The sequence below is a fragment of the Mobula hypostoma genome, chromosome 5 (assembly GCF_963921235.1).
Source record: "Mobula hypostoma chromosome 5, sMobHyp1.1, whole genome shotgun sequence".
Taxonomy (NCBI): Eukaryota; Metazoa; Chordata; class Chondrichthyes; order Myliobatiformes; family Myliobatidae; genus Mobula; species Mobula hypostoma.
This window is the reverse complement of record NC_086101.1, coordinates 25,507,570-25,528,647: the sequence shown is the minus strand read 5'-3', so window position 1 is coordinate 25,528,647 and position 21,078 is coordinate 25,507,570. Positions and strand designations below refer to the sequence as shown.

Genomic DNA, 21,078 nt, shown 5'->3' with positions numbered 1-21,078 from the left:
AACCACTACACTACCTAGTCAGGACCCCAAATTTGTGCCACTGGTACCATCTGGGGGGAATGATTCTTATAGTGAATTTTGGCAAGGTATACACTCCTAGTGCTAGAAAATATGTGATAGCATTGCAGCGGTGGTAGCTTTCCGTCTCCATCAAGCCTCATGTCTTCACCAATTTTGCATAGGACAATATTGATAGACTGAGGAAACTCTCACTGGAAAGGGTACATCACATAGAGTCAATGGTATAGTGGTACAGGCCAATGTCTATGGACCTCATCTGCCAAGAGCTGAGCTTCCACACTTTGGGAAACTGAAGCAGAGATCAGTCACCATTGAAGACCAAAAACTGGATTATATGTAGCAGGTGCACATGTGGGCCCACAGCCTCTCCTAACCAGGGAACACTGTGTCCAGGAAACCAAGCAAGCTGCTCTTCTTGCCTGCAAGAAGAACCTGGTGTGCACACTTGCAAGGCAAACAGATCCAGAGAATCAGATAATCCCAAGCTGGACTGGTTTTAATATCATCATCAGGGACCAAGAACCAATCTCACAAGATATTGTTGGGTATCTGCTAAACATCAATTCACCAGCCACAGAGTTGACCACAGTATTTGAAATCCTGAACCAATCAGGAAGGAACATCATCTAGAAACAATTGTTGTAGTCATGCATCAAGCACTCTATGCAAAAGCCACTGAAATTACCTGGAAGCACAAAGCGCTTCTCCAACATTCTTCTCAGGATGGGGACATTCCATACCATATGCAATGCCTTAGCCATCCTAGGAAAGTGATTTCGGGATGCTGGTCTAAAGGACATATGCATAGAGGCTGGAATTGTCACAGAGGGGTCCATCAATGGAGTCCTTGATGGTAAACACTACAATCGTGCTGTCAGGGTCCACAAGTACATCTATGAAGCACTGATGAGACTCGCATGGGCAGAGTTCACACCATGAGTTGAGGACAACGTTCCAGAGAGAAACCATAGAAAAACTACAGCACAGAAACAAGCCTTTTGGCCCTTCTTGGCTGTGCCGAACCATTTTCTGCCTAGTCCCACTGACCTGCACACGGACCGTATCCCTCCGTACACCTCACATCATGTAACTGTCCAATTTATTCTTAAATGTTAAAAAAGAACCCGCACTTACCACCTCATCTGGCAGCTTATTCCACACTCCCACCACTCTCTGTGTGAAGAAGCTCCCCCTAATGTTCCCTTTAAACTTTTCCCCCTTTACCCTTAACCCATGTCCTCTGGTTTTTTTCTCCCTTTGCCTCAGTGGAAAAAAGCCTGCTTGCATTCACTCTATCTATACCCATCATAATTTTATATACCTCTATCAAATCTCCCCTCATTCTTCTGCACTCCAGGGAATAAAGTCCTAACCTATTCAACCTTTCTCTGTAACTGAGTTTCTCAAGTCCCGGCAACATCCTTGTAAACCTTCTCTGCACTCTTTCAACCTTATAAATATCCTTTCTGTAATTTGGTGACCAAAACTGAACACAATACTCCAGATTCAGCCTCACCAATGCCTTATACAATCTCATCATAACATTCCAGCTCTTATACTCAATACTTTGATTAATAAAGGCCAATGTACCAAAAGCTGTCTTTACAACCCTATCTACCTGTGATGCCACTTTTAGGGAATTTTGTATCTGTATTCCCAGATCCCTCTGTTCTACTGCACTTCTCAGTGCCTTACCATTTACCCTGTATGTTCTACCTTGGTTTGTTCTTCCAAAGTGCAATACCTCACACTTGTCTGTATTAAGCTCCATCTGCCATTTTTCAGCCCATTTTTCCAGCTGGTCCAAATCCCTCTGCAGGCTTTGAAAACCTTCCTCACTGTCCACTACACCTCCAATCTTTGTATCATCAGCAAATTTGCTGATCCAATTTATCACATTATCATCCAGATCATTGATATAGATGACAAATAACAATGGACCCAGCACTGATCCCTATGGCACACCACTAGTTACAGGCCTCCACTCTGAGAAGCAATCCTCTACTACCACTCTGTGGCTTCTAACACTGAGCCAATGTCTAATCCAATTTACCACCTCTCCATATATACCTAGCGACTGAATTTTCCTAACTAACCTCCCATGCGGGACCTTGTCAAAGGCCTTACTGAAGTCCATGTAGACAGCATCCACTGCCTTCCCTTCATCCACTTTCCTGGTAACCTCAAAAAACTCCAATAGATTGGTCAAACACGACCTACCACGCACAAAGCCATGTTGACTCTCCCTAATAAGTCCCTGTCTATCCAAATGCTTGTAGATTCTGTCACTTAAGTACTCCCTCCAATAACTTACCTACTACTGACGTTAAACTTACTGGCCTATAATTTCCCGGATTACTTTTCAATCCTTTTTTAAACAACGGAACAACATGAGCCATTCTCCAATCCTCCGGCACCTCACCTGTAGACATCAACATTTTAAATATATCTGCCAGGGCCCCTGCAATTTCAATACTAGTCTCCTTCAAGGTCCGAGGGAATACCCTGTCAGGTCCTGGGGATTTATCCACTTTAATTTGCCTCAAGATAGCAAGCACCTCTTCCTTTTCAATCTGTACAATTTTCATAACCTCACTACTTGTTTCCCTTAATTCCATAGACTTCATACCAGTTTCCTTAGTAAATACAGACGCAAAAAACCCATTTAAGATCTCTCCCATTTCTTTTGGTTCCGCACATAGCCGACCACTCTGATCTTCAAGAGGACCAATTTTATCCCTTACAAGAGGAGTGGTAAATCATTCTTAGACCATGTGAACGACATGGCCAATGACTTGAACCAACAGAAGTTGAACAATCTGCTGTGAAGTCCACTCTTAGCTGAGCTGATAACCCTGTGGACAGACTTTCTGGAACACCACCATCACAACGATGGAGAGCGATCCACATTCTGGATATCGTACATTGACATGGTAGAGAACATGGTACTTGGGCTTCTGTGCGCCTCTCGTGAGGGGGACTGGGAGTTGCACTTCCATGCTATAAGAACCATGATCCCATGGTGCTTTGCCAATGATAAGATGAATTATGCCAGGTACCTGTCCCCTTACTTTGCTCAGATGATGAACCTCCCAGAGAAGAATCCTTCTGTGTATGAGGCCTTCAAGACAGGCCAATTCTCAGTGCAGCTGTCAATTACCAACCCCTTTGGGCAGATCCCTGTGGGCCAGGCTATTGAAGCCACAGTGAACAAAGACACACAGACTCCTGGAGGCACATTACGGTTCAGCCTGAACGCTGGAGCTATCAAGCGTTACTACATAACAGCTGAGCACCACAGTGCATTCCTGGGACGGTTAAGGCAGATGGTGCAAGGCAACAAATCAGAGTTTTGTCATGCAGAGCTACAATGGCCAAGAATCCAGCAAGATGAGGAAGCAGTTGCAGCAGAGGTTAGCCTCATACATGAATGGGTCAACCCATTAGCAGAGAAGCAGGACCTCATTAGCATCTCTACAGCAAAGGCAGCCCCCAAGGACATTGCCTCCGACCTGATGAAGGCATATGAGATTGGTGAGCAATGCTATGCAACCTTCAAGGATGAGAGACTGGAGGAAGACCCACCAGCAAAGAAATTCCATGACCCAATGAAAACCAACAAGCTTAAAACATTCAGTGATATGTGTAAGAAGAGAGAAGTGAAATCAAATGGGAGGGCGATCATCTTGAAAGCAGGCAGGTCTTTCTTTGGACACATCGTAGTGATGGCACAAGGGCGCAGTCTACGTATGGAGGATATCCTTTCTCATCACCTTGGACCATTGTCCTGGGCCCTGTCCACACCAGAAGGATTGCTGAGAAAGACAAATAAAGCTACTTTAGCCACAACCTTGCAGAAAAATGTAGCAGTAGAAGAGCAACTCCCAGGAAACTCTGCTACAGTGCTTGATGGAATGAACTTAATCCAAAGAGTGAAAGGTGATCAAGTTACTTTTAGAGATGTTGCCACAACAATTCTGGGTATGGCTTTGAGGAAAGGCAGGCAGAGTAGCAGAATAGATGTTGTGTTCGACACATACATGGAGAACTCTATCAAGAATAGTGAAAGATTTCCACAGGGTGAAAAGACTGGTCGTGAGTTGCAAGGTATCACATGCACACAGATGGTGAGGCAGTGAAGGAGGTTCCTGACCAAAGTCAGTAACAAAAATGGTCTCATTAGCTTCATAGTCCATGAATGGAGGAAGGTGGAGTACAGAGCAAAGTTACAGGAGAAGATTCTGTATGCAACTGTGAATGACAAATGTTACAGTATCACATCTCAAGACAGTGAGAAGGTGTCAACTCTTCAGTGTCAACAAGAAGAAGCAGATGGCTGCCTACTTCTCCATGCTGCCCATGCCACAAGAGAGGGATACCAATCTGTAGTGATCTGCTCAGAAGACACAGATGTCTTTATCATGCCTTTAGCATTTTGTGACAAGATTGAGACCCCATTGTTCCAGAAGTGTGTCACTAGAATCCGTACAAGGCTTGTAAACATCAGTAAGGTTGCTGCCACTGTTGGCATAGAGGTTTGTAGGGCTCTCATCGGGTTGCTCACATATACAGGATGTGACACTGTAAGCACTTTTGGGAAAGGGAAGACAAGTAATAAAGCTACCACTGGTGCAATGCTATCACATATTTTCCAACTCTAGAGATGTATACCTTGCCAAAAATCACTATGAGCATTATCCCCCTCAGATGGTACCGACCAACCTTACTGGCTCACGGACTACGCCCTGCCCCGCATAAAATCATGCAGAGATTGTCAAGAGGTTCAGTTGTTATTCGGACCACACATCAAAATGAGGAAGAAATGTCCAAGTGTCTTTGACTGTGGAATAGTTATTGGTGCTCGACAGGGTGGCTTGTGCATCTCAGAAACTGCTGATCTGGGAGTTTCACGCAGAGCTATCTCTAGAGTTTTCAGAGAATGGTGTGAAAAATCAAAACAAATCATGTGAGTGGCAAATGCGAGGAATTCTGCAGATGCTGGAAATTCAAGCAACACACATCAAAGTTGCTGGTGAATGCAGCAGGCCAGGCAGCATCTCTAGGAAGAGGTACAGCTGACGTTTCAGGCCGAGTCGAAGGGTCTCGGTTTGAAACGTCGACTGTACTTCTTCCTATAGATGCTGCCTGGCCTGCTGCGTTCTCCAGCAACTTTGATGTGTGTTGCATGTGAAGGGCAGTTCTGTGGGCGAAAACACCTTGTTAATGAGAGGTCAGAGGAGAATGACTGGACTGGTTCAAGCTGACTGGAAGGCGACAGTAACTTTAAAACCACAAGTTACTAGAGTGGTGTTCAGAAGAGCATCTCGTCGACACTTGAAGTGGATCGGCTACAACAGAAGGCCACGAAAATACACTCGGGTACCTCCTGTACTTAATAAAGTGGCCACTGAGTGTATATCGCATTTTATTTATCAACACAACAACACGGGTTGCCCTTCCCAATAAGAAAAGCAGAGGCGAATTTCAGCGTCCGTGCAATGATGCCATCGTTGCTTTTGCTTAGTGGATCGTTCTGTCCCCACCCCTGCTCCCAGAGACAATCCGGCCAAAAATAAATTTACAACCAAAACCTCTCGATGAATTCCTGTGGTCATTTATTCTGCAATTAGCCCAGTTCCGTTCCTTTCTCTCTCTCTCTCTCTCTCTCTCTCTTTTTATCTACCTCTATATCTGTCGGCGAAATTTAAATCCCTTGAACTGCACTTCGAATAACAGGGTGCAATTTCCAAGAAACCTGCTAGTATATTTTTGTTTGAAAAGGAATTAAGTATTTTGCAACGCAAAATATTTACAGATTACATAAACGGCAACAGTCGAGCAATAGTGCAGCTCGGGGTGGGTGGGGGGTGTGATCGGATACCAGCGGACATGCACGCCTGTTTATATAGTTCCTCTCTCACTTTCCACACGCAGATTGAATTACAAACGCTGGACCGAAATTAGCTGCAGTCCTGCGTCACAGAAAGATGGCGACTGGTTAGGATTGGTGGAGTCGTTTATGTGTGGAGTGTGTTTTTATCTTAGTTGCGATCTTCGCTGGGACGAGCGTACTTGGGCGGGGAGAATTAGGGAGAGGACGGAGGTGGAACCTGATGCTCTAGGTGAGTACTTTCACTGCGCTGAGAGGGGTGGGGTACGGTTAAACCTGTGTATGTGAACACACGCGTACGTATAAATAAGAATACATCAGACATCACACCAGATTCTCCGCACTCACTTCCTCTTTTGCCGGATAGATTTTGCAACATGATCCAGTCTGTTCTCACTTTTAAGTTTCTCCTTCCCGTGCGTTAAATCAGGGAATGCCGTTCTGACACTGATGGGAGGGTGGGGAGATAAAACCCCTTCCCCTCCCCTCCCCTCCTGCAAAATTCTTCTGAGGTTTGCTACCCCGAAGCGAGCAGTGACGGCAGGGTTTTAGACACAGGTTAACCGCCGTGAGATTGTGCTGCTTGCTGGTGAAAGAAATGCCCCCGTCTCCGGGAATCTGAGGGATGTAGTTTAGGATCTTTGCTACGCAGCGTTTGCAGCCAACCTCTCTCCGTGCGCTTCCGGGGTAAGCCTGTTCCCAATTATTTTTCCGCCTGCCTCTCTTTTTCTCTGTAAAGTTGGGTGCTGCGCCAATGAGAGGGGGTGGGAGAGGACCGGCTTCCGCGACCATACCTCCCTCCTCTGGTGAATGTGTAAACTCATTCAGACGCAGTTTTTGCCGCGGGGTGGCTTAGCGTCCCGGAACTGAGGGCTCGGCCTGTGGGGGAGCGAGTATGAAACTGAATTGCGCAGTCAGGGAGGTTTGCTGCTGACTTGCACAGTTCTTTCATTTAAAAAAAATTGAAAAAGCTCCCCACATAATGTCGCTGTTGGGAGTGTTCTACAGAACCTACCTCCGAATCGTGCCCGGGAGAATGGACAGTTAATTCCTTAAACAACCTATGTTTCAGGGCGACAAAGGTGGGTGATCCGAAATGTAAAGGAGATGACGGAACTTTTGAATTACGTTTCAGAGTAACTTTTTATAAAGACAAAATGGAAAAATATCAGAACATTCAGCAGGTCATAAACACGAGAGATCCTGCAGATGGTGGAAATGTTGAGCACACCCACACAATGCTGGAGGAACTCAGCTGGGCAGGCAGCATCTATGAAGGGGAATAAACAGTCGATGGTTTAGGCCAAGATCCTTCAGCAGGCCTAGAAAGGAAGCCAGAATAAGAAAGGGGGAGGCTGAGAGAAGAATACCAGCTGGAAGGTGAAAACAAGATGATGGGGGAGGGGGAAAAGTAAGAAGCTGGGAGGTGACAGGTGAAAAAGCTGAGGGACAAGAATTTGATGGAGAACTGGACGGTGGGAAGGCTTTATTTATCTACCTGCACGTCTGCTGTAACTACAAAGTTCAAAGTACATTTATTATCTAAATACTATATACAACCTTGAAATTTGTTATTTTGCAGGCAACCACAAAATCAAAGGCACCCAGTGTGCGGGGGGAGGGGGGGACGCGCAGGGGAGCAAACAAACCATGTAGACAAGTAACATTCAGAACTAAAGTTCATGAAAATGAGTCCACAGCCACTAAGCTAGTTCATTGCTGCACCCAACCCAGGAGTCTGTTAATTGCAGGCCTCAGCCTCAGTTTGGCACAGGGATGGGTAAACCTCGGGGAACACTGGCCTGTCACTCCATTCTACACTGCACAACATTGCTACATGCATACTGAACACTACATTCTGCCTTCTGTTTTTACCCTCTCAATGTGCTTGCATATGGCATGATCCAACTGGATGGCATGCAAATGAAGGCATTTCACTGCATTGACAACAATAAACTAGCCAGTTGAGGTGGATTAATGTAAATAGGTGGGTGGTGGCCAGCACAGACTAAGTGGGCCAAATGGCCAGTATCTGTGTTGTATGGCCACTCTAAGATGGGAATTCTTTGAGGAAGGGAGGTGAGGGTATGTTTTGACATTGACCTTGTCAGATGGAAGCCCTTCACTGGATCACAGGTTAGTCAATAAAGTGAACCTGGGGGATCCAAGCAATGGGTGTTTTCTTGATTGGAAGTCTGGTATCAACAGGGTACTGCCAGGTCTGGTACTCATTCCCCTGCTTTTAGTATGAATGTTCATGATGTGAATCAAAATTAATTAAATATTTTTTTAAAAGGCATAATTAAGAAGTATTCAGTTGCCACCATGAAACTGGCAGTGTAGTTGGTGGGAGGGGTACCATGGACTGTAGGAAGATGCATATGTGCTAGACAGTTAGATAGAAAATTGGCAACTGGAATTTAATGTCGAGAAGGGTGAGGTTGTATATGTGGGGCAGTGAGGTAGGGCCAGGGGATATTCAGTCCATGGGAGGGTAGTGAGTGGTGTGGAGTAACAGGGACCTTGGAGTGTAGGCACACAGGTAGTAGGACATGTCAATAGGGGGCTGATAAGGTGAAGAGGATACTTTCTTTATAAAAGCAAGGAGGTTATGCTAGACCCTCCTACCCATTCCCCTTCCCTGCCCTACCCATCACCTCCCTCCAGGTCCTCACCTTCTTCCCTTTATTTCATAGTCCACTCTCCTCTCCTATTAAATTCCTTCTTCAGCCCTTCACTATTTCTGCCTATCAGCTCCCAGTTTTTTACATCACCCAGCTTCCTCCTCACCTGGTCTCACCTATCTCCTGCCAGCTTGTACTCCTTCCAGTTCCCCCAACTTCCGTTTCCAGTACTGATGAAGGGTGTTGGCCCAAAACGCTGACTGTTTACTCCCATCCATAGATGCTGCCTGGCCTGGTGAGTCCCGCTAACATTTTGTGTGCGTTGCTCAGCTTATGTTAGAATTGTAGACAACAGTAGATGTATCACACTCAAATACTGAGTGCAGTTCTGGTCACCACATAGCAGGAAAAGTGTGATTGCACTGGAAGGGATGTGTGAGGTTGGTGCTAGAGCTGGTTGGCTGTGACTAAGAGGTAACATTGGCTAGACTGGGGTTGTTTTCATTGTAGTAGAGGAGACCAAGGGGAGCCTAAACTGAAATGTATAAAAGGAACAGTTGCAGATTAGGTCAGAAAAATATGCAGTAAATGCAAAGGGAATGTTTCCTTTGGTAGAGGCTAGACTCGATGGGCCAAAGGCCCTCCTGTATGTCTTAAGAAAATATGAGAAATAATATGACTTGTTTAGCAAGTTTGTGAGCTCAAGAGGCTGAGGATGCCCACCATTGTTGGCGATGGAATCCATTCCTACGTGTGCTCTGTACAATCCCTGTCATTCCCTGGCTGAGCTCCACCAGAGACTCCACCCCCGCAAGTCCGGGGGAATCTTGATCTTCTGCCAGGGTCCTAAACCTGATGGGGCTGTCTTCTTGCATCACCTCACCACAGGTAACAGGCTTATGGCAGATCCCAGGAAAATACAGAACTTCATAACTCCAGAAGTCCACTTGGGACCAAGTTCTGAGGACCAGAGAGATGGCATACCCTGTGATAGACGTCCGGAGGTCATAAGTAAGGAGAAAGTATATAAATGGCAAGACCCATGGGAGCATTGACATACAGAGAGATGTTGGGGTCCAAGTGGTCACATCAGTAGATAGTGGTAATGCAGGCCTGTGGCAAGCTTTCGTTCATCTGTCAGAGTGCTGAGTATAAGAGTTGCAGCTGTATAAAACTTTGCTCAAACCACAGTTCTGGTTGCTGCATTACAGGAAGGATGTGGAGGCTTCGGAGAGGGTGCAGAAGAGGTTTACCAGGATGTTGCCTGGATTGGAGAGTACTAGCTACAAGGAGAGGTTGAACCAACTTGGACTACTTTTTTCTAGAGCTTCAGAGAGCTGACAGAATGTATAAAGTTATGAGGCATGGATGGTCTTTTACATAGGGTGGAAATATCCAGCACGTGAAGGGGGAAAGTTTAAAGGTGGTTTATGATTTATTTTTACATATAAAGTGGTGGGTGACTGGAACAGGCGGCCAGGGTGGAGGTGATGATGGTGGTGGCGGTGGATACACCAGCAGCGTTTTGGGCATTTAGAAAGACAGATGTACAGGCGCGGGTTGGAGGAATGTGGCTCTGTACAGGGAGATGATACTAGTTAAAATTGGCATCATGGTTGAGACAGACATGGTGCATTGAAGGGCATGTTCTTGTGCCGTGTTGTCCTGTGTACGTTTATCCTGCCTCGTCCCCAGGGTGAGGGACTATTCACTGTGTTGTTCACAGAACTTGCCCCTGTGTTAGGCAGCTCTTGGCCAGGACGGGGCTTTGGGTTGGAGAGTGGCCCGTCAGTCATCCCCACTCCTGACCTTGGGCACTTCACCCCAGTGGGAGATGGGAGATGGCAGCACCAGCGCCTCCCATCAGAGTTCTTTCACTCCCCATTCCACACTCCCACCCAGGAGGGTCTTCTGAGGATCTCCCTGAAGGACAGGAATCCTCCAGCCAGAGCTCATTGTTGCATGTTGCAGGGGCCTCACATTTGGATCATCATCATCTTTGAGGATCTCGGCACATGTCTACCTCCACCTCCTCCTGCCCACCTCCAAACCCCTGGGCTCACCATTATGTTCGTGATGGTTGCAGAACAGAAGCCATTTCTGAGCCTGATGATATGGGATTTCAGATTTCTGTACAGTACCTCCTTCCTTACAATAGCAGGGGTAAGGAGACTAGTAGTGTTACAGAGGGTCCAGCCCCTCAAGGGTGATAGAATCTGGGTTTGGGGGGCACACACCCCTCCAACTGAGTGGTTGGGAGTACAGCATCCAACACTGAAACAGTCCACGACATCCTATCAGTCTCGAGCCTGGTTGAGTGGTCAGAGTGGTTGAGGACAGGTTGGAGGGGAAGGGGGCCAGGGCCTTCTGGGCGGTTCAGGATGCGAGAGGGGAGGTGCGGACTGGTGGTTTCTGCTTGTCCTGAGTCAGGAGCCTCTGCGGAGTGCCCTGAGGTGGTACCTGCCAGAGGGGTGAGTCCCGCCTGGAGCTGGGCTCCATCCCAGTGACTGGACACTCTGACGGTGGTGTCTGAAAAGAGGATGCTGTCCAAGTTGCATGCCATCTTGGACAATGTCTCCCATCCACTACGTAATATATTGGGTGGGCACAGGAGTACATTCAGCCAGAGACTCATTCCACCGAGATGCAACACAGAGCGTCGTAGGAAGTCATTCCTGCCTGTGGCCATCAAACTTTACAACTCCTCCCTTGGAGGGTCAGACACCCTGAGCCAATAGGCTGGTCCTGGACTTATTTCCTGGCATAATTTGCGTATTACTATTCAACTATTTATGGTTTTATTACTATTTAATTATTTATGGTTCAACTGTAACAAAAACCAATTTCCCCTGGGATCAATAAAGTATAACTATGACTGTGTGATACCAAACCTGCCACCCTTTGGCAGCTTTGCCCCCGAGATCCTGTTGTGTCTGTCGGATAGTTGTGCACTTAGTCACAGAAACTGACTGTTCAGCCCATCAGCTCTGTACTGACCATCAGGCACCACTTTAAACAGATATCATTTTGTCCTCCCCATGATACCATCAACTTCCCCTCCCCCCAAGATTCTACCCATCACCCATTATCCACACAGTCGAGGACAGTTCGCAGCAGTCAGTTGAAAGTTGAGGTCTTTTCCCTGGTGTTTTGTGGAATCTTGCTGTGGGATCAGTAGGGTTCCACAGATCCCATCCTCCCCCCCCCCCCCCCCCCAGATTTGGAAGTGCCATGTGAATGTTGGATGTACTTCCCCTCTGGACAGGCCTGTTCCTGTAGAGAGGTGGTCGAGCGCTGCCATCTACTGATCTTGTGTTGTAGTGCACCTTGTGAACATCTTGGTATAATTGAAATTGGTTTATTATTGTCACATGTAACAACCAGGGTGCAGTGAACCATTTGTCTTGCATACTGTTCATACATGATTTCACAGTGCATTGAGGTAGAACAAGGTAAAACAGTAACAGATGTGGAATGAAGTGTAACAACTGAAGAGAAAGTGTAGTGCAGGTAAACAATAAGGAGATGGTAAGGAGGTAGTTTGTGAGGTAAAGAGTCCAGTTTATCATTCTAGAGAACAATTAAATAGTCTTTTAACAATGAGGTAGAAGCTGTACTTGAGCCTGGTGGTTTCAAGCTTTTGTGTGTTCTGCCCAGTAACGGAAGGGAAAAAAGGGAATGCCTGGGGTCTTTGATGTTATTTAGTTATTTATTATTTATTGAGATACTGCACGGAATAGACCTTTCCGGCCCTTTGAGCCGCGCCACCCAGGAACCCCTGATTTAACTCTAGCCTAATCGCGTTGACGATTTGCAGTGACCGATAAACTTACGAACTGGTGCGGATTTGGAATGTGGGAGGAAACTGGAGCAACTGGAGAAAACCCATGCATTCCACAGGGAAGACGTCCAGACTGTTTACAGATAACGTTAGAATTGAACTCTAAGCTCCGATGCCCCAGGCTGTAATTGCCTTGTGCTAACCACGATGCCACCGTGGTGCTCTCTGCTATTGTGAAGCAGCAAGAAGCGTACACAGTCCATGGAGGGGAGGCTGGTTTCTGTGATAGAGAGCTGTGTCTACAACTCTCTACAGAGTAGGTCAAGTTCAAGGTTATTGACATGGGCAGACATAGCCAGGATATAAATGCTATGAAAGTCCACTGTTTGCAGCAGCAGCACAGTACATTGCAAACATAAACTAAAATTAGCATAAGTTTGTATAATTTGCATGACACAAACAACAAATAAACATAACTATATTAGTGCAAGTTGAGGGACATATAGAATTGAGGTCTTTCTAGCTGGTTGATGGCCGTGGGGAAGAAACCTGGTAAATCTTGAGGTGTGAGTCTTCAGGCTCCTGTACCTCTTGCTTGGTGTCAGCATTGTAAAAAGGGCAAGGTCTGGATTGCGAGAGTTCCTGATGGTCAATGTTGCCTTCCTGAGTCATCACCCATTGTAGATGTCCTCGATGGTGGAGAGAGTTGCACTCATGATGGAGCTGGCTGAGTCCACCTCTCTTTACAGCCTCTTGTTCACAACGAGCCAGATAACATCTGTTCAGGTGCGTGAGTGAACTTGCTGTGGGCAAACTGAGTGTGAGAGAGATCACACAGCACCCCTCTCGTGTGTCTAGTATAATCGTGCAAATAGTATCTGGCATCCCAGCCTGCATCATAAGCATCTCAGAGTCAGATTCATTATCACTGACTTGTATGATGTGGAATGCATTGTTTTGTGACTTCAGTATAGTGCAAAGCTATAAAAGTACTATGGATTAAACATAAATGGTGCATGAGGTGCAGTGTGGAACAGGCCCTTCAAGTTACGCTGCCCAGCAATGCCCAATTTAACCTTAGCTGAATCATGGGACAATTTACAATGACTAATTAAACCAGTACGTCTTTAGACTGAAGGTGGAAACCGGAGCATCCGAGGAAACCCATACAGTCACGGTGCGAATGTACAACCTCCTTGCAGACAGGCAGAAAATAAACCCAGGTCGTTGATACTGTAAAGCATTGTGCTAACCAGTATACTACCGTGCCACTCCAATAATGAGGTAGTGTCCATGATTCATTCAGAAATTGGAGGGAACAAAGTTAGTCCTGAATTGTTGAGTAGGGGTTTTTGGGCTCCTGTCTGAAGGATGAAATCCTGGACGGTGAAGGTTCTTGAGACACCGCCTTCTGAAGACATACTCGATGGTGGGGTGGGTTTTGGCCGTGTTGGAGCTGGTTGAGACTCTAATCTGAAGCAGGAGGAAGCTGGTTTTTGTTGTTTCTCTGTTCAGATCACATGACAGTTGTCTATTAGCTGAGCACCATCTTCCTGTACCAATACCTTATCCCTGGTTTTCATAATCAAACATGTACTGTGCTACTGCAAAAAGCTGATTATCGTGGCACTTCCTACCCTGAGTGCATGTGCCTGTGACAATATTAAGCTTACCCTTGAACTCTGGGCGGCATGGTGGTATAGCGGTTAACATGATGTTACCGCAACACCAGTGACAGTGTTCAATTCTTGTCGCTGTCTGTAAGGAATTTGGATGTTCTACCCATGACCGAGTGGGTATCCTCCAGGAACTCCAGTTTCCTCCCGTACTCCGAAGACTTGCGGGTTAGTGAGTTAATTCATGACGTGGGTGCATTTGGATAGTGTGGACTTGTTGGGCTGAAAGGGCCTGTTACCATGCTGTATCAACAAATTTAAAAAAAAAAAATCTGTTGCTACCTTGAATGTACTCGGTGATGAGCTTGAGCAGTCTTCTTGGGTAGAGAATTCCAATTATTTGTCATCCGAGTAAAGAACTTTTAAGTCTTATAGCATCAAATCAGCCCTTTGGCTGAACTGATACATGATAATGAAGATTCCTATCTAGGGTGTCGCATTTTCCTGTGTTTTCCACTATCCCGCTAAGCCCTTCCTATTATTGTACCTGTCCAGGTAAGTACCTTTCTAATATTGTAATTGTACCTGTCTCAACAACTTCCTTGGGCAGCTCATTCCCTATTGCAAATCATCTTCTGCGTGCAGACAATTGACATTTGGGTTCATATTGTTTCTCCCCTCTCACCTTAAGCTTCTACTCACTAGTTCTCAATTCCCCACTCTGGGAGAAAGACTATGTGCATGTCTCATCTCGAGTCCCTGGTGGCTCCTTATTCTGAGACATTGACTGTCATTCTTGCCACACAGAAATGTCATCCCTGCCTCTCTCATGTGGTGCCCCATGAGAACTTCATTTCAATTAACTCTTCACAACTCAAGAGTCTAGGCCTTATCTGCTTATTGAATTGTTTGTGTCAGCGATACCGCCCATGGTTAATCCTACTGGTCCTGTTAATTCCATGTTGTGAGGGCTGATGGTTGTTTTTGCCCTACTCTATGATGACTCATAATCTGTTTTACTGCCCGGTTGAGTGGGAGGTGTGGTGTCTGTTGCACAGTGGGAAGACGAGCAAACACACGACTCCTCATTAAGGGGTCCGCAGTGCAAAGGGTGAGTATTTTCAAGTTCCTGCATGCCAGCATCTCTGAAGACCTATCCTGGGCCCAACATATCAATGCATTTACAAAGACATGAGATCAGCTGTAGTTCAGTGGGAGTTTGAGGAGATTTGTTATGTTCACCAAAGGCTTACCAATTTCTACAATTGCACTGTGGAGAGCCTCTAACTGGTTGTGTCACTGTCTGGTGTGGCAAGGTACCTGCATGGATTGGAAAAAGCTGCAGAAGGTTGTAAACTCAGCCAGGTCCATCGTGGGCATTACCTTCCCCACCATCAAGGATATCTTCAAAAGGTGAAGCCTCCAAAAAGGGGTATCGTTGGATGAAGGACCTCTGCCACCCAGAGCGTGCTCTCTTCTCATTGCTACCAACCAGAGAGAAGGTGCAGGAGTCTGAAGACACACATTCAACATTTTAGGAACAGTTTCTTCCCCTCTGCCATCAGATTTCTGAACAATAAATGAACTCAGGAACGCTGCCTTGCTATCTTTGCTCTTTTTTGCCCTACTTGTAGAGTAGGTATACTGTGTGTATTTGTTTTTTTTACATACACAGTAGATTCTAGTTAATAGGGCTACTGATTAATCAGGACTGCCACTTATTTGGGACAACTTCTAAGGAACAGAAACAAATCAAGAAAATCGCTGGGATTCCCTCCCTTTGTTTGGTACACTGTGCCTCTCATTTGGGACAGGAGACTGTTGCCACACACTTTCTAACTAACATCATTCGTGTGCATGTCGTGTGACCGTTAGACACTGCACTGTGCTTAGAGCAAACAGTTTATAAATAGTGTCACTTCTGTGTGCTTGAGGTCAAGAAGCACTGTTAGTTGGCAAGTAATAAGCAGTAAGACATTCAGAACTGTTTTGCTCATTGCAATTTCAAGCATTCAAGCTTGGAGATGCAAGAAACAGCCAGGAATGAAACTGAAATGATTTAATTACTTCAAGTTAGGAATGGTGAAGAATTTAAAAGGAATCAAAAATTTTCTTGAAGGTTACATGTATTGTACTGTGGTAGTATTGGTAGTTCTAATTTATTCTGTATTTCATTTAAATACATAATTACTCAGTTAACCAGTAGTGTGTTTTTTTTTTAATACCTTTTAAACTATTTCCGTGAAATTTTGGCTATTGGGGCAGCCACTTAAATGGGCCAAAACGTACTCCCGATGTATCCAAGTTAACTAGAATCCACTGTATATATATTTTTTGTTGTAATTTTATGTATTGCACCGTGCTGCTGCAAGGCAGCAAACTTTACAACATATATCCATGATGATAAGCCTGCTGCTGATTCAAAGTCAGGTTTAATGTCATCTGCACAAATACATGAATGAACAGGTGCAATGAAAAGTCTACTTGCAGCAGCATCATAGATATACCATTGGATAAGCAACATCCACTTGTAAAACACAAATTAAGCATAAATGATGAAACTTGAGTGCACCGTTCTCATTCTTTGCTAGTTGACCAGGTCTACTCTCCCTGCACAGCTCTGAGGAAACACACCTGTGGTACCACGACATGTGCTCCCGCTACCTCGCTCAGCGCAGTGACCCGTGCAAAGGACCCGTGACCGGATCGCATCCCGAGCGAGAGGGGGACATCCCTGAGCCTCCAACACACTGCCCCCTGGTTTAACCAGTGAGTCCCGCCTACCCCAGCTCAGACGTAAGTTTTTTCTGCCAGCTTCTGACGGTGGGGTGGCCCTTCAGGAGGGGAGCAGCACGTCAAGGAATGTCATAGCTTGTGGCCATTCAGCCCATTGACTCTGTAGCTGCTTATTGGTGCAGATGTCCATTCAATCTTGAGCTGGCGATTAAAAGTGTTAACTAAGTCTGTGTCCCTTATAGCTTTAGATATTGAATTCCGCAGTTTAGGAGCTTAGTTCAAAATAGTTGCCTTACCAATTATCTTTCGAGGGAGATTGTTTAAATTTAAGATAATGGCGGAAGAAGACCTGAGAGCTTGAGCAGGATTATAAACAGAAAATGATTCTGTGATGTACTCCAGGCCCAGACCATTGAAAGCTTTAAGATCATGTAAGAGAACTTCAAAATCAATTCTCAAAGATACAAGAGCCAATGCAGAGTAGATAGTACAGGAGTGATATGTTCCCTTGTGCTGGTTTTGGTTAAAAGGTTCTAAATCAGTTCAATTTTATAAATAGATTGCTTTGGAAGATCAGTAAAAAGTTCATTGCAGTAATTTTATCTATTTGATATAAAGTGTCAACAGAAGTATACTGTTGTATTTCATCTGCATAACTGGAAATCAAGTTTATGGTCTCTAATGATGTCTCCTATAGAGAGCATGAATAATAAAGGTAGGGGATCAAAACAGCTTCCCTGAGCATTACCAAAAGATGCCTTATAAAATTGATCTCCAAAGCAGACAAAATTTTCTCTCTCAAGATATGTGAATGGAACCAATTGAGGGCACTATTAGACAGGCCAGCCTAATTCTCAAGGCGACTGCGGAGAGCAGTGTACGGAACTGCGTCAAAGGCAGCACCAAGACCCAGAAGAATTGGACTGAGATTTGGCATCATTACTGAGCCTAATGTCACTGGCAATTTTATTACAGGCTGTCTCCGTGCTGTTGTTTGATCTAAAAACCTGACTGAAACTTTTCTAGAATATAATTCTTATTCAGAAGGTTATTGAAATGGTTGAAAATGACTTTGCCCAAGAATGGAAGATTTGATATAATACCTCACTTTCAGGTTTGGCTTTTTAAGTAGGGGCTTGACAGTAGCAGTTTTGAAGGCACCAGGGAAAAGCTCCAGTTTCAAGGGATGTGTTAATAATTTTCCTTAACAGAATTAAAAACACTATTAAAATAGTTCTTTATAAGTGTTTTGGGGCAGGGTCAAGACAGCAGGAAGACAGTTTGCTGTTTGTTTCAATCATATAAAGTTCTGAATCTGAAATACTAGTAAATTTTGACATTGCTCCCGTCTTTTTATGAGGTTGGCTTTAGCGGTTACCAGTGTCTGTAGCTATATTCTCCCTAATGGAAGTAATTTTGTTGATTTAAAAAGTATTGCAAATCCCTCACATTTTGTGGCAAATGCTTGACTGAGGATATTATAGGTTGGGCCAGTGTTCAACAGTCGGCTTATAGCTGAGAATAAGATTCTTGAATCACCACTATTCTTGCAGAGCGTGTAGGGGACTAGTTTTTCCTTGAAAATATTACAGCGGGCTTCTAGTCAAGTTTTACTCCATTTTCTCTCAGCTACCCTGAGTTTGCAGACAGAAATTTTATTGACATGGTGAAGTTTTAACCGTAATTGGGGCCAATATATTTGTCAAATGACTGTTGAAAGAACCAAACATTTGATCAACTCAGCAAGCCAGGCAGCATCTATGGAAAAAACCCATCATCAGCACTCGTTCATTTCATTTACTGGGTAGTTTAGGTCACATGGATTAGGTAAACTAACTAGCTCAGAGAATTTAATTTGCATTGCAGCATCAAGAAACTATTTTTTAACTATAATTTCTTACGTGGTCTTGGTTACAGAAAGAAGGCAATCAAAAGTTACTCAATGGTGATCAGAGATAGTTGGATCAGAAAGAGAGACATTAACAATATTTAACCCCTTTGTCATTACTAATTCTAGTGTAGCTCCAAGTCGATGGGTGGGCTCAGTGATGTGCTGGGTAAGATCTAGGCTGTTGAGTAAGCTCATGAATTCAGCTGTCATAGAGTTTGCATTTGAGATATCATTAATATGAATATTGAAATCACTGGAGATGAAAATCCTATCATAGTTAGATGTAACAGAGGATGAGAAATCTGGGAGAAAGCAGGCACTTGATCTCGGAGGGTGATAAATGTTAACGCAGAGGGCAAGATCTGTGCCACGAATTGTAAAAATATTCAGCTCAGAATTTGAAAAACTGTTGACAGACAGTGGATTGCGCCTGAAAAGTGCTTTTTGAACATGGTGCAAGCCCATCACCTTGTCCACTAAGCCTTGGTATGCTCAGTCTGTCAGTCAGGGGACACATTGTAGCTCAGATGACTGGCTGCACTCATTTGGTCTCCGTTAACAACATAGAACCAAGGTGTGTAGATTAAAAGTCTTACCTGAAAAATCTTGCCCATTTAGAAGAGCTAGCTTAAACAGAGTAGCCTGGAGTATTGTAATCTGAGGAACATCTACAAAATTTTTGGCTAGTGAGGAGGAAGTAGTTGGGAAAGGATCACATGCTCCATTGATTGTAAATATTTATACAGGAAGGTTTGCCAGACAGCAGTGCAATATGTTTGCAGACAGCACCAGTGAGCCCAGACTCCTTGGGTGAAGACCAGCGATTGTTCCCATAATAGATTAAAATTGTCAGTGAAGCCAAAGTTCAGCACTCTATATTGCATCTGAGGCCAATCATGCAGATTAAGGAGCCTGCTAAAACAGCCAAAGCTGCAACCTAGTGTGGGAATTGGTCCAGAGATAAAGATGCCCTTGTACTGATTTTTAGAAATTCAGAAACCACCAAAGTCACATTTCAGCAGCTCAGATTGTTGCTGAACAATGTCAATTGAGCTGATGTGGATAAGGATCCTTTTTACAGACAGGTTGTCAGTTAGCAGGCAAGGGAGCTCGTACATTATACCCCAAACTTTAATGCTGGGAGAATAGTCACTCTTAGCTAAGTGAGAGGGGGCATGGGATACTCTTGAGAGCTGGCATTAGACTTAATGGGCTGAGTGACCTATGTAGAAGGAAGTTCATTCCCTTTCAGGCTATTTACCCAGTTCCCTTTCATAACCTACACTTTTTACCTGATGGAAAGTGGTTTCAGCCCATGTTCTGGACTATCGCATCTCATTCTGAGTTAAAACACTTCTGTGAGCAGGGAAGTTTCCCCTCTGCAGTGTTACCCAAATTGAGGTCCTTCCCTGTACACTGTGGACCTGGGGCAGAGGGTACTGCCTACATTGGAGTACCTGGATCTGTAGTAAGCATGTACCTGGATCTCCCAGCTACTTGCCACTTCTGCAGGCTGGAAGAGACCGTGTACCGAGTGTGAGGCTGCAACCTCTATTTCTGCTTATCTGAAGGGATCTGCTCCTCACCTTTTGGTTACATTTAGACCCACGCTCTTCATATTCGGACAGCTGGTGTGGAGGGAGGGTGGTCGGGTCAGACAGAGCATGTCCTGGTACTCTTGCTCCTAGGCATTACCAAAGGGGCCATCTGTGGATCCTGGAGGCAGGCAGCAATGGGCTTCTCCTAGCCTAAACTGACTGCCTGGCAATCTTCCAGGGGTATCTTCATGCCCAGATGTCCCTGGGGAGGATCATGAGGTGAAGTATCATGGAGGTATTCTGGGACCATTGGGCATCCTAGGTAAGGATGGGAACATTTTAATTTAGTAGGTGTTTATTGTAGTCTGTAGTGACTTGTGGAGTTGTATGATAGTACTTGTGTCCTGATGAAGGGTCTGGGCCTGAAAAATCGACTGATCATTCCCGTCCGTAGATACTGCCTGATCTGCTGAGTTCTTGCTGCATTTTGTGTGCATTACTGTGGATCTCTGGCACCTGCAGAATCTCTACCTTATGTACTTGTAATAAGCTTGTTTCCTTTCTTTTTAGAAAAAAAATCTGTTGCTAATTCCTACCCATCCAAATCCTGATCCACCATCAATGATAAGATTTTCCTGCAAGCATATGCGCGCGCACACATCCCATCCCATCTCCCGGGCTCCTTCCACATCCACACGCTGAGGGTAAAACTGGCCAAACTGCTCTCCGGATACCAGCAAGCTCCAGCACCCTGCACACCTGGGGACACAAGACATCAGACGCTGAAATCTAGAGCAATGGTCCAGTGAAGGAGTTCAGCGGCCCGGGCAGCATCTTTGGGGGCAGAGAGATGGTCAACGTCGTAGGACGGGGGATTGGGAGTGTCGAAAGGTAGTGTTATCGAGGGGTGGGTGTGATGCACAAAACCAGGTGAGGAGGGAGATGGTGGGCATATGGGCCTAGTGAAGGAGGAGCAGGGTG

At 45.1% G+C, this 21,078-nt stretch overlaps 1 protein-coding gene across 7 annotated transcripts in view; it reads left to right on the top strand.

Moving 5' to 3' along the window:
* The first annotated feature begins 5,983 nt into the window (after positions 1-5,983).
* phf1 (PHD finger protein 1) overlaps positions 5,984-21,078 on the top strand; it is a 68,333-nt gene continuing 53,238 nt past the window's right edge. For 2 of the 7 annotated variants that reach the window (XM_063048253.1, XM_063048246.1), the window contains exons 1-2: positions 5,984-6,143; positions 16,551-16,728. The gene's annotated coding sequence lies outside the window, so the exon portion shown is untranslated. Of the gene's footprint in view, positions 6,144-6,468; positions 6,599-6,644; positions 6,994-16,523; positions 16,729-21,078 lie in introns of those variants that run through there. The other 5 variants (XM_063048248.1, XM_063048249.1, XM_063048247.1 and 2 more) reach the window with 5 other exon arrangements.